The sequence below is a fragment of the Agelaius tricolor genome, unplaced genomic scaffold, assembly GCF_023055355.1.
Source record: "Agelaius tricolor isolate 1412-34295 unplaced genomic scaffold, bAgeTri1.0.p SCAF_1, whole genome shotgun sequence".
In the NCBI taxonomy this organism is placed as follows: Eukaryota; Metazoa; Chordata; class Aves; order Passeriformes; family Icteridae; genus Agelaius; species Agelaius tricolor.
This window is the reverse complement of record NW_027269261.1, coordinates 79,461,767-79,475,764: the sequence shown is the minus strand read 5'-3', so window position 1 is coordinate 79,475,764 and position 13,998 is coordinate 79,461,767. Positions and strand designations below refer to the sequence as shown.

General features: G+C 37.7%; 1 protein-coding gene across 2 annotated transcripts in view; it reads left to right on the top strand.

The window, feature by feature from the left end:
- The first annotated feature begins 3,097 nt into the window (after positions 1–3,097).
- Positions 3,098–13,998, top strand: part of GREB1 (growth regulating estrogen receptor binding 1) — an 87,581-nt gene continuing 76,680 nt past the window's right edge. For both annotated transcript variants that reach the window (XM_071440717.1, XM_071440699.1), the window contains exon 1: positions 3,098–3,226. The gene's annotated coding sequence lies outside the window, so the exon portion shown is untranslated. The remainder of the gene's footprint in view (positions 3,227–13,998) is intronic.

Below are 13,998 nucleotides of genomic sequence, written 5' to 3'. Positions count from 1 at the left end.
TCTCTTATTACTTGGAAAAAGAGACCAACACTCCCCTCCCTCATTTCAACCTCTTTACAGGTGGTTGTAGAGAGTGATTTGGTCTCCTTGAACCTCCTTTTCTTCACCTTAAGTTGGTTCTGGATCAGAAGACAAATTCTAATAAATAATAATAAATTACTAATTGTAAATGACAATTTATATAATTACAGGAAAGCAAAAATGATCAGGTTTTTACAGCAGTGACTTCTATAATTTTAACTTATTAGAAAAAATGAAGGAATTCTTTTTCAAATATGTTGCCTAATCATGTAGTTTGGTACTCCGCAATTCCTGTGTTATGGCAAACTGGAAGAATTTCTTTTCAGTGTGCTTTTTCCATATTATTCTCAACTAAATATCTCGGTAGATATTTATCATCTCAGTTGCCAGTTTTCCAAATTGAAGACTCTTAACCTATGTAATCTGTTTTGTGTGGAAGTTATTTCAAATCTCTAGTCACTCTTGTATGCTGCTTTTCTGTTCTGCTGTAGCCTTTTCAAATGTGACATTTGAAAGGAATAACACTGTAATCTGAAAGGGAAAAAAAAACAGGGGGGAAAGGAAATTTTTTCCCCAGCATGAGAACAATAAAGCTGTGGATCAGATTGTCTAGAAATGTTGTATAATCTTCATCCTTGGAAGTTTCCAAGACACAACTGGATAAAGCCCTCAGTAACCTCACTGCATAGCTGACTTGTCTTTGACTGTGAGACTGGGTTGGACACAGCCAGTGGTCCCTTCCAAGAGGCTACCTATGATCCCATGATCAAATACCCAGTCAGGGTACCAGCAGTCTTAAATGTAGACTTAATGCAATGTCAAACTGATGTTTTCTTCTTTATTCTCTATTCTTTTCCTAAAACATTGTGTGTGCCTTTTTGCCAACTGGTGAGCATTGAGCTGTTTAGAGAAAACTGTCTATGGTGCTCAAGCCCCTCTTTACTAAGTGGGTAGGAGACCATTATTATGCACATAGTTGGCAGTTGTATCCAGAGCAGGGAAAAAAAGCATCAAAGGGTGGTGTTGTGAAGTGTGGCGTTGGGAGCAACATCCCTCCCATCTCTCTGTGCCAAGTTACTTCCCTGAATGTGGACAAAAGCAGATAGTAAGGAGAAAGTATGTTTGGGATTGTTTGGATCTGTGGCTGCTGCTGTTGGCTGAAGGAGTGGCAAAAACATTGGTTGAAAAGGAGCGAGTTGTCTGCTGCAAGGGAAAAGGACTTCACTTCATGCCACTGGCGTGTCTATTGCCCCTGCACTGGAGAGACTCAGCAGAGTTGGACCCAGTTTTAGCTCCCTGGCCATTCTTCTCCTGCTCTCTGGATAGGTGACTCTTCTGGTGAGCTGCTTTTGTTCTTCCACTGATCCCAAATCTCTGTAGAATACCCAGACTGTCAGCATCGTGGCTCTGAGTGCCACAGTGGCTTGTTAGAACCACAAGGCAGATATTTTCTTGGACATCCATTGTTTTTCATTTATTAGTACTTAATTGAACCTGGCCTTTCAATAATCCACTGTTGTGAGATATGCCTGCAACATTTCACTGTCTATGTTTGTGTATCTTGAATCATTTTCTGTCACTTCAGTGTTCTTGTGCTGCACAAGGTTATCAAGCTTCATTAAAGTCGTGTTCACCTCATCAGTCAGCCATTGGTGATCCACTCTTATATAGCACTCTTCTACTACTGAAGTTGGTTTAAGGTATATATATAGGTCTTAAGCTTATAGCTGGTAGTTCAGCAGTTTTGTATTTTGTGTAAAAAACCTCTGGTCCTGATGATACGTTACCTCTTAGTGATCTGTCCGTTCTAAAGCTTCCTTTGCTTTAGAAAGAAGTTCTGACCTTCAGAAATTGTGCTGACAAATGTGACATCTCTGGAGTGTTCCAGAAAAGAACATAGATGATTTTATAGAGATATTTTAGTACCAAAATAGTTAGAAATCTTATTCTCTCTCCTTGTTTTAACCTTTTTTATTTTTGAAGTTTATCTGTTCTTAAAACAAAACCTCTGACTTAGCACAGATTAGGAGTGCCATGGTTTGGTGGCCATACATCACTGGCGAGAGCCAGAAGCGTCTCGAGACCTCCAGAGGGAGACCCTGTCCACCTAAATAAGGTGTGCAACCTTAAGCAGTCAAGATCTTTTAGAAGTCTTCAGCATCCCTCACCTCTCTCCACAGTCTTTGTAACAAACATAAACACTTTATAAGGACTGTTTTGTCATGTGTCTAAAATTAGGTCCTTAAGAAAAATATTCTGGTTAGCTGTAATTATATGTGACTTTTGGGAGCCATGTACTGATTGCCTGAAAGAGCTCCTAATCACCGTAACTGCTCAAAGTGAAAAAAGACCCCTTGAACACATTTGTCATTCCAGCTGAAAAGTCAGAGTACTTGTTCTGGTGTTTTCTGTGATCTTAAAGGGGTTATTTCATAGCTCATAATCTTAAAAAATATTACTGATTACTGGCTTTGCAGGGGAAAAGTTTCTTTACAAAAAAGCTATTTAGCATAAAGCTCGAGAAACAATGAGTAAGTAAAAGACAGTAGGTAAACTGGATTTGGGAGATAACTAGCTATCCGGGGCACTTTTCTTTATCTGTATAGATCTCTTAAACTAATCTCCAAGTGGCAGGCTTTGGCTACTCTGACTTGACTTTTTAAATTATTTTTATTTTTAACACACAGATAAACCCCTAAAGTTTCCAATTTCCCCAAAAGGCTTCCACTTTCCCTTTGTATCCCCACTCTTCCCTATGCATTTCTATTTTATAACTCTTTTTTCCCCGGGGCTGGTGAAATTGTCTGCACTTTAGATCCCAGAGCCGACTAAGGCACGTCTGGTTGGGAAGATACCATATTCCGTGGGAAGCAGGGGTGAGGATGCCTGGGCGGAGAGGAAAAGGCGGGGGAAGGGTGAGGGTTTGTATTCTTGACCTTAGGTAGCTGGTGCTGAGAGGTAGCGCATTGTGTGGGAGCGCAGAGAGAGCTGGCGCTCTCTGTGGATGGGAAGGAGGGAGCAAGGAGGAGGGAGGAGGAAGCTGGGACAGCGAGGGGGGAGGAGGAGGAGGAGGAGGGAGCAGCATCTCTATCTTTCTTTGCAGACCACGCTGCTAAACAGCGAGGGGAGGCTCATGCTTCACTAATGTTCATCACTCCCTGCTTCCAGCGTGGTCGCAGACAGAGCAACAAAGAGGGTCTCAGAGGTAAGAGCCGTGCAACTTGCAAAGCTGTAGCTTCTGCCAAAATAAGGGGAAGCAGCACCAATAATAGAGAGAAAAGCTTATCAGCACCTGGGAATGCTCCGAGACGGCGGGGGGGTAAGTGGAAGCCCAGGGCTCCTGAAGGTTAGGGAAGTGTTAGTCCCAGCAGCAGCAGCAGCAGGAGCGGAGTGAGAGTGGAGCAGGGCAGGTCCAGGGGGATCGGGACAGCAGCCAGCAGTGCTGAGCTGCGGGCAGCTCGAGTCCAGCTGCCTGGTGGGAAGAGGAGGGAATGGGTATAACTGGTACATGGATAAATGGGACTTAGCAAGGGATAGAAATAGTTTATTTACCCAAAATATAGTTTTGGAGTGAACAAAACAATCCATCACCTTGTGCGTGTCAGAAGAGAAGAAAAAAAAAAAAAGTGAAGTTTAAGTCTGCTTGTTGTTTTGACTTTTTTTTACCTGAAAGTTTGATTTTTAATTTTAGGACAACGTTTCAGATCAAAAATGCACTTAATAGCAACAACAAGGAAAAAAGACAACATTCCAAAAATAAATGTGCTTTTGTGCTTTTAAAGTCAAACAAAATGGGCTGTTTGACAATTATTTTAAGAAAATATTTGTGATACCAAAATAAGGCATGGTGTTTGACCAGAGAAATACTGTTTCATTTCATTTAGGAAAAAATCAAACCACAATTTTATACTTGCCTGAAATGAAATTTCTAGTTTTCTGTTTTCATCCACTCAAACTAAAAAATCAGCAATTAGTTTAGGTGTATTTGTAAAGTGAAATGTTTATTTTTACTTGTGGGTACTGGAATCTTAAATGAAGGAGACAGAATCTATGGCATCTCTACATTGCAAAAATTGATGTTTGCTTTTTTTCTTGTGCTTTGTCTCATTTACTTTACTTTTTGAGGTATGGGCTACATTGGTTTTGATCTAATATTTCATAGACCCTTCTGAAATTATTAATTAATAAAAGTTATATTGTCAGTGTTTGTTGTTAAACATGTAGAACCACAAACAGAGAAGATTAACAGTGGTTAGTATGTCTTATGAATGAGAGTCTTCAGGACCTAATGTTGGGTTTTGTTTGGTTTTTTGTTTGTTTTTGGTTTTGTTTTGTTGGAGTTTTTTTTTGTAAAACATAGAATCATGCTTGGAAGCTGGACATTCTGGAATATTTGTGCTTAATTGGAAGTTTTTGTGTTTTCATTTCAACATTAGGTAACTAAAATAGCTGTAGTGAGTTGATTTGTTGTTTGAGGGAGGAAATTGGAGCCACCTCTCTGGTGCATTGGGAACTTGGAGGTGGTAGAGCTACATTTGATTTGCTTTTTTGTCAGTGTAAATTTACTGCTACATGGCACATCAGATCAGCATCAGGGTCTGTACTGGTCTACATTGCCTCATTTTTGTTATAAATAAGAGAAAAGCCACATCACAGCAATGGGACTTCTCTTCCATCAGTTTTTACAATGATCTTAATTGCTATTTCAGGGCTTATTTAATTTATATTATTATTTTCAAAATATAAATAGGAGTCTGACATTGCTCACCATGTCTGGTGTGGTAGTTGTCACCTCTAGCTTTGAAATTTACTTAAGTTAGTAGATGATCAGGGTTTTTATTATAAAAGAAAAACAAAATAACTTGCTTTCCTGTCAGCCCACCCCCTTGCTAATTTGGCTTTGTTTGGTGGGTTTTTTAAAAAATTTTTATTCTATCTTTTGATTTTCTGACTTAGAAACAACTGATAAATTTTTGAAACCTCTTGTTCTGTTTTGTCCTCAATGTACAGCTGTTTAAGAAAATATTGAATTAATTGAGGCCTTAAAAGTGATCTTTTGTTTCCTTAGAAAACCTAAATGTACTATGTACAAAATGATATTTTTACTTTTTGGTTTTGACTGCAGCTTTGATTTTCTGTGGTGTCTGTTAAAAACTCACTTTGGAAAGTTTTAGCTGTGTTAGATGCATAAAGAAACAGTAATAAAAGAACCCAAACGCAAATCTCCCATTGCAGGTAAATTTCATTTGAAGCTAACATTCTTTTCTACTTAGACAATAGTTAGCTATTGTTCTCTTAAAACAACTTTCCATGAATTGTATTGTTCTTGAAGTTTATAAGGGCTGGATGCAAAGCTCCCTGAAGTCAGGAAGAGACATTCCATAGACTTCAAATGGCTTTGGATCAGGCCTGTCACGTGAGATTAGCTCCTGACAGAAGATGTACTAAGCACAAGCCCAGAAAGGAATGATTTAGGGATGGAATTTCACTCAGGCTGTGATAATCTTTGTGTTGTGAATATCTCTTAGTCACAATGTTTTTATTTTCTGTTTTTCCTTGGTATTTGGAATATAGGGTTTTTCTTCTCACTTATGCCTCAAGTCTATTGTCTATTTGTGTCTGTATTTAAATTCCTTATTAGGGTGGTCTGTCTTTGGATACAATAGCTCTGAATCTCTCAGATGAGATTTCGTGTTACTCAATAAAACTATGCATAATATGCACAAAGTTAAGGAAAGAGTTTTCTAATGTGAAATACCAAGTTAAAAACAATGGTTTGAATTCTGTTTTTCCTTGTTAAACCAAAAGAATGTATTCTGTATGAGAAATTACTGGCTTTCATCGTTTCTCTTTTAATAAAACAATACCACCTGTCCCCAAAACCCAGAAGATACTGCTCTATAAAATGTGAAAAGTGGCAAAGCAAGACATTTACAATTTTTCTGCATTTGAAGCTTATGGAACTTGCACTCTGTAAAAGTAGCCATGAGAAAAACAGCAGAATTTTGTTTAACAAAATTTTACAGCAGAGTTAAGTGAAGTGACCTTTGGATTAGGAAGTTGTAAACTTTAAAAGGTAATTCTTACTAATAAATCAAAGCCTGTGAGACTCCCAGACCCTCTAGTGATGCTGGACATAGTTGTCTTTAGGGGAAAAGTGCCTTTGGTTCTTATTGATTGTGGTTTTTCTAATGAATACAAAGCCTGCAAGGTGAATGATAAGTGATCTCTCACTCCTTTTTTTCACCTTCATACAAAATAAAGCATTTACTTACTATCAGCTGAGATCAGGCAGAGCCAGAGATTTATTTCATGTGAATGAAAGCTACATGAGGGGCATAAAAGGCTAGTGGAACTACAATCATACAAAATCTACATGAAAACATGCCTGCATTTGTATATTCCACATGTGCACAGGGAAAGTATTGCTTCCTGAACTACAGCTGAATATTTCTTCGCTTTTTTCCCCACACAGACTATGGTTCATGATTCAGTCAGTCAGGAAATCTGACTAAATCTTGAAAACTTCTTTTATGCAGATTGTGGCAGGAAATACTATAATTTACTAAGGAAATTCAAATGTATCCCTAATGCTCATTTTATAGATATTTGTAGCTGTAACTTTATAATTATACTTAAGGATTCCAAAGATTGTTGGTTTGTTTTCAGTTTGTCTTTATTTGCCATTACCCATGTGCTGCCTTTCATGTTTAAATATTTATGTGAGGAATAAAGGAAGTCTAAGAAGTAACATTGGCGCTGGTGTATGTCTGAAGAAACAGTAAAAGAAAATTGCCATTTATCTACATTGTATACTGTAGAAAAAATGTTGTAAAATATAAATACCGATCAAGTGTTTTATGAAGAAAATACCTTTTTTTCTAGTTGAACAGCACAGCAGTACTTCATGTACTAAAAGCAATCTATAATTATGTTGATGGCATATTTATATAATTATGCAGCAGATAAAAATGAAAAATTATTTGTAGAAAGTTTATTAACATCACAGGAAAGATGTATAGTAAAAACATAGAATCATAGGATATCTCAATGGAGAAGACACTCATACACATCATCAGGTCTAACTCCCTGCTCCTTGGAGGACAACCTAAAACTAACATAACTAAGAGTGTCATCCAGACACTCCTTGAACTCTGTCAGGCTTAGTGCTGTGACCCTGTGCCAGTGTCCAACCATCCTCTCAGTGAGAAACTTTTTCCTAATGTCCAACATGATGCTGTCTTTCCCTGGTTCAGCTTCACTCCATTCCTTCAGCCACTCCCCTAAATTCTTGTCTTTGACACCATCTTGTCACCCTCCTCTGGACAAACTCTAGTAGTTTGATGTCCTTCCTAAGTTGAGGCACCCAAAATTGCACACAGCATTGGAGGTGGGGCTGCACTACTGCAGTGCCCAGAGGGACAATCACTGCCCCCGACAGGCTTGCTATGGCTTGTAGGACATGGTTGGCCCTTGTGGCTGCCAGAGCACACCCAGATTCACATTTCCATTGATCCAAACCCTCAGATCTCTTTCTGTGGGGCTGCTCTCCAGCCCAGTTTGTGTGTTTAACCAGGATTGCCCCATCCTAGATGGAAAATCCAGCACTCGCTCTTATTAAATTTCCTGTAGTTGGTGATTGTGCTGCTTCCTAATCTCTGCAGGTGTCTCTCTATATTAGGCCTCTTGACCCTCGACTGACTCCACAGCTCCTCTGGTGTTTTCCAGCAAACTTACTCCTGTGTCCAGATAATTTATACAAATGTTGAATAACACTGGCCCTAAAATTGAGCCCTGTTGAACCCTGCAGTTGACTGGCTGCCAGCTTGATGACACCCCATGTACTCTAACTCTTTGAGCCTTCATTATGTCATCTTAGAAAAAGATGTGATCTTACAAGAATCTTCAAGAGACGTTTGTCTTCAAAATGACAGTGACTTTTGTTCTGTATGAAATAGAAGTTATGTAACTGTCTTGAGCATCTTTGAAGTATCATCTGGGAATTTCACAGTATTGTAACTTAGAGAAGACAACCTGCCTTTTTCTCCGTGCCTAAGGCAGCAAGGAAATTAAGAAAGGCATGAAATCAGAATTATAACAACTTCAATTTTTAGAGTATCTCCTATTTGCCTACACTAGACCACTGATGAACATTATTACCCATATGTTCATGTGGCCTCAACTTGATCTGTACACTATTTCTTTTGTAATTTGTGCATAAACAGTTTACAGCCTAGACAGACAACATGTGTTTTAACTTATGTAAATTACCCTGTCCTAAGTGTGTCCATGCCTCTTCAGCTGCTCAGTCATAGCTACTCATGGCTAAAAGCTTTTGTTTTTGAGGCCTTAAGAAACAAGGAGACCTTCAGTTACTTTGCACTAAACCACTTCTATTTTGAAAGCTGCGTTTCCAGCTTCGTGCTCAACATATCTTTAATTTTTCTGCCATTTACTTCCTCTTTCATCAAACCAAATCATAGTCTTATTTTCTTTTAGAGGGTTGGGAAGGTGGAAGTGGAATTTTTGGCAAGCTGTTAATTTAATGTACTGGTCTACAATCCTATGTCTGCCAGTTCAACTGTGACATGGGGAGGTTTAATACAGAAGGGAAAAAAGCTCCTGTTCACAGAAATAATAGGAGGAACAACTAGAAATAATAGGAGGAACAACTAGAAAATCAGGCAGTGCTGCTGTTTTCTGGGGAGATGTGCTTAGCACTGGTGACAGAATAAAAGGGAAATACTGTCTTTTCCTTGGTATTATTAAGCAGACATTGGGTTTGCTGATGCAAAAATTAGTATTACAAATACCAGTTCAGATAGCTGTGTTAATGAATTTCTTTGGTTAATGGACCTGACTTTGCTCTTCCACTGATTATTCCTTTTTTTCTGATATGTTCCTGCCATATATTTCTATAGCTTAATTCACATATGTTTTATATGATCTAAAAGATTGCTTCGTCTGGGTAATTTTGTGCTCCCATGCATAGGAGTCATGAAGCCATAAGATCACTATGCATATGGATGTTTTTGTATGGAGGCTCAATCTATCTAATGGACTGCCTTCCCATACGGGGAAGCCAATGATTCCAGGTACTGTACATATCAAAGTAGATACCTGTCTTTATTTGCAGTTTGGTTGATTACTAGACAGCTTAGAAAATTGTAATATTCTCCAGCTATAATGCAGGTCTTCTTCTGAATTTCTCACTGCATATGTTATAAAATAGATGTCCCTAATAAAGACTGAAATAATGACTTTAAAATACTCAGAAAAGGCAAATGCTTCAGTATACCTGTGCATTTCTAGCATCTAGTTATTACTGTGCCATAAAGGATCCCTACAATCTCAAAAGGTCAGGTCCCATTTTTCAGTTAAAATACCAACATCTGTACATTTCAGGCAGTGATTGTGGATAGTCTTCTATAGATTTTCATATGTCTTTCCTTGTGTGTATGTCTTCTTTTATTCAATGAAGTTTCCCAATATGTTCTGATGCTTATTTTTATTTTATTTTATTTTATTTTATTTTATTTTATTTTATTTTATTTTGAGCCTTCATTATGTCAATTTGTGTCAATTTCATTATGTGAATTTTATTTTATTTTATTTTTATTCAGCCAGCATTTCATATGCACAAGGGAAAGACAAAGACAGCTGAGGGATCCAATTGAGAATATCAGTTGGTATGAAAAAGAGTGCAGCAAGGGGGAAGGTGACTTGGCTTGAGTTCATTCCCAGGTTTCAGCCCACTGACAATGTTCACTGTGTGAATTGTGTTCTCTCTTGGGTTCTCTTTAAGGGAAATCCAATGATTTCCCTCTGAGGCAAAACTTAAGCATTATTCTGGAGCTAATTTATTTCAAAGGCTGCTCCCACTCAGCAAAGTGGATGACACAATTACCTATGACTCTCCTAATCCCACGTGATTTTCTAATACTGTTGAAGTAGGTCTTGTATCCTGTGTGTGATGTGATGCAACATCCCCGTTCATGTATCACAAGCTTTTAGTTCCATGCCAAAAAATGCTGCTCTGATAAAAGCTTCCATACAGCCTGCATAATAATGAAATTAAACTGACTGGGAGAAGGACCACACAGAAATGCTTATGTCAGGGCCATGGAGGCCCAGCTGAGGCCCAGGGACACTTTGGCCCAGCATCAGGTGATGTGAACACGGTCCTGCATTGTGAATGCAGGCGATTCTCCAGCCCTGGACATAAAGGCCTGGCATCTCTTCCTGGGCCAGATGCTTGTAGCAGTAGAGGTGTAAGGTCATGCTGGCAGGTCAGTCTGGGTGGGAAGTCATGGTGTATAGGATGGCAGCAAGAAAACAAAGCTTTATGGATGGAAGCTATTCCCATTTCAAATTAGCTATACTGCTTCACTGTATTTTTACTGCTAAGTGGCATTGCTTTTGCATGTAATTTGGTTTATTTGGCATTGTGCTCACTTTCTAAAGACAAAAGGCTGTCTCAAATTCAAGCTAAATCTTACTCAGTTGGAATGATCCCTTTAACCTTGCAAATGAGATCTTAATCATAGGGAAAACTTTCTGAGTTTGTTTGTTTGTTTTTCATTGTGTGCTTCTGTGGGTCCAGGATGAAATAAAGTTTTCTTCTTAAGGTGCAATTTTTGATACATCCAATTAGAAATTTCTTTCACGGTTGTATTTTTTTAGGTTATGTAGTAAGAGTCTGGAAACTTCTAAAGATGATGTCACAATGGCAAAAGAATAGTCTGACAAACAGCAGGACTTCAAAGGAATAATCTATTTCTTGTATCTTCTACCTACATCAGAATTAAGTGTAGCTGCAGCCACAGAATTTGCCAACACTCAGGGCTGTGTATAAATGCATGCACATGAAAAGCTAGTGTGTTTTACTAAGGCTTTATTCCCACATCCTCTTCTGACTGCAACTGTGCTGGCTGAGATGGTTCCTAATAACCATAGTTCTTGTAAAGCTCTGCCTCTAATAACTCCTTACTGTACTTCTGCCAGAGAGGTGACTGTGCCAGCAGAGCTGCTCCTGTGCATGGCTCCTAATCCATTCCTCTTGAATTGAATAGATCTGCTGAAGATCTATTACTATAACAGTGTTAACTTCTTTTTACTAAAGAGAGTCAGAGATTGCTCGCAAGGAAAACAATGTATATAAAACAGGCAGGGCAATAATTTCCAACATCAGAGGAGTAATGAGCCTCTATGAAATAGATTGTAATCTTCAGTGGGCACTGCCAGAACTGGAAGATTTGTTGATGGCCATTTAATTTATGTCACTGATTTTTCAGTATTTTCCTCTTGCTATATAGGTATGACCTTAGGTGTGTATACATGGTGCCTGGGCACAGGTAGTTTGTGTTAGCCATGGTCAGGATTCAGTTAAATGAAAATATATATAGACTTGGGGTTCATTAAGTTTCTTCTCCCCTGGTTTAACTTTATCTGTTTTACATTCTTGCCAGAGCTGCTCTGAGGGCTCTGTACTGATTCAGAATCTGGGCTCCTGTTCTTTTTAAACACATGCAATTTATTTTAAAAATAATGAGATTAAACACTGAAAATAAATCATCAGGATTTATCACTAAACAGAAATCCTTGGGGTCTGGTTTAATTCAAAACCCACCAAAATCAGAAAGATCCATTAGAACAGCCCTTATGTGGCTATTATCAGCATTTTGTCTGAGAACTTTATGAATTCCTAAACTCTTTAAAAACACCTTTTTTTCCCCTCTTTGCTACTTTTTTTTTCTTGTTTGTTTATGCCCTATTTTTTATGGTAGTAAACTAATAGAGAGAAGAGAGTTTTTGAAGATCTCAAGATTCTTGGCTGTTTGAATCCCATACAATTCCTTTTGTGAATTCAGTTTTACTCTTTTCTGGCAGACATTAAAATAAATAAACATTGGCTGAGCTGAGTAGATAATATTAGGTGATTTAGAGCTGGCTTTAAAACAAGCATTATTAATCCCAGTGTTTGCATAAAAAATGATGGATAGTTTGGTTTTTAAAATGTTGACATTTATCTGTTATTCTATATCTGTTGCATTAACACTGGTACGTCATTGACTTTTAAATTATGAGGAATATTGTCAGTGTAGAAAACAGTGGTATTGATGCCAGTTTGAAAAAAAAAATAATCAATGCAAAACAATTTATCATTTGGGCATAGTTTATTAAACTAAAGATAGTTTAGAAGCTTGTATACTGTGAAATCCATCACATTTTGGACCAGACTTTGTCCTCATTTCAAGCTAAAGTACTTCATGGCAGGATAATATTTTAGCACTGTGTTACAAAAAATTGTTGTCAAAGCACAAGAGACTGAATATAAATACTAGTTTGGCTAAACTCCAAATTTGTGCATACATATGGATTGTCAGTAGGTTGGTCTTGTTAAGCGGTTTTACGTGTATATGTGATATTTGGAGTGGGTCTTCAGCAGGACCTCCCATAAGAGTAAAGGAGAGAAGGGTGTTTCTCTAGGTGTTTGCCTGACTTCTAGTGTTTTAGCTGGATGTGTACTATTTCTGTTTCACCATTTTGTCCAATTTCAGTCCCTCAGAAAGGTGAAAAATGAAATTGTCTAAAAGCACCCATGATAATCTCTGGTAGTTTCGTGGAAAATTATTCTCTAAATATTCTGGGAAACAGGGGAAAAGTGATCCAATTATCAATCACACAGGTGTGTAGAGAGCAAAACAGTTTGAAAAAATGTTAAAATCACCTTTCTTTTTAAAATATGAGTGAATAGAAAATTATATCAATCCTTAACATACAGCATGCACACCATTTAAAATGTATAAGTTTATTGAATGAAGTTATGTCTGCAAGCAACATCTGCATGTTAGAAGTAGAAATCTGTGTGACACTGGCTAGGTAGAAATACTCTGGGTACATGTGCACATTATGATGACAATGTCAAGGCACTTTAGACAGAGTGGTTGGCTTTTAGAAGGCAGATGTTTGAGAATGGTTTCAAAACCAGAAAATCAAAGGCTTTTTTTTTTCTTGTTGACACTTTTCCTTCTACTCTTTTTGTAAAATCTTCGGTGTTCCCACAGGTACATTAGGATACAAAGCAATTATGAAAAGCAAAATAAATCCTTAGTTTATTGGCTAAATTTGGAAACAATTTTTTTGACATTTCTGACCATCCTTCAAATAAGGATGTCAGAGTGCAGAGGTCAGGGTATAGAAGCCTTGGGATATCAAAAGGTGGTGAGAAGAATGGCTGGGATTTCCAGCAGCCTGAGAATACTCTTTTGTCTCTGGTGGTCGGTTGTCGAGGATGATGCCTGTGGACATCAAAGAAATGTACAAACAGTGTTATCAAGGCCTGTCCTTTGCCCCCTGCCATGTAATGGGCCTCTTTTCAGGAAAACATTGGGAAAGCTGCGAAAGCGAGCTGTCCTATCATAGTGCTATTAATTCAGCAAGAAAGCAGATCAATAACATTTGCACTAACCAGTAAAACAATCAGTTAGTTTCTAAAAATGCAGATTAGTCAAGCTTGTAAATTAGACGCTGCACATCCAAAAATCAATTTTAATTTTTTTTTTCATAATGTGTGTGTAATGAGACCTTAGTTTCAAAGAATTTTTTGCCTTCTTGGAAATACTATGGAGAACTGGTCTGAGAAAATGAAACAAAACAAATCCTCTATCTTCCTTTAACACTTGCAAAGGGGTTTGGTTTGTGGGGTGGTTTTTTTGGTTGGTTTTATTAATGTGTTATATGTACTGAGGTATTGTTTAAAACAAAAGGGAGCCAGTATTTCATGCAATTCATGCTTGAAATATTGACTTTGATGCCTGGAAGAGTTATGCCAACATTTTAAAGATAATATATTTCAAATCCATTCAACCTTTTAATATACTGATGAAGGAAGAGATATTGTGAGCTGTGTGTGCTAAATGCAATAAAATGTTATGAGAAAAAAAACCAACAAAACCCAACTGTTTACTTCTTGTA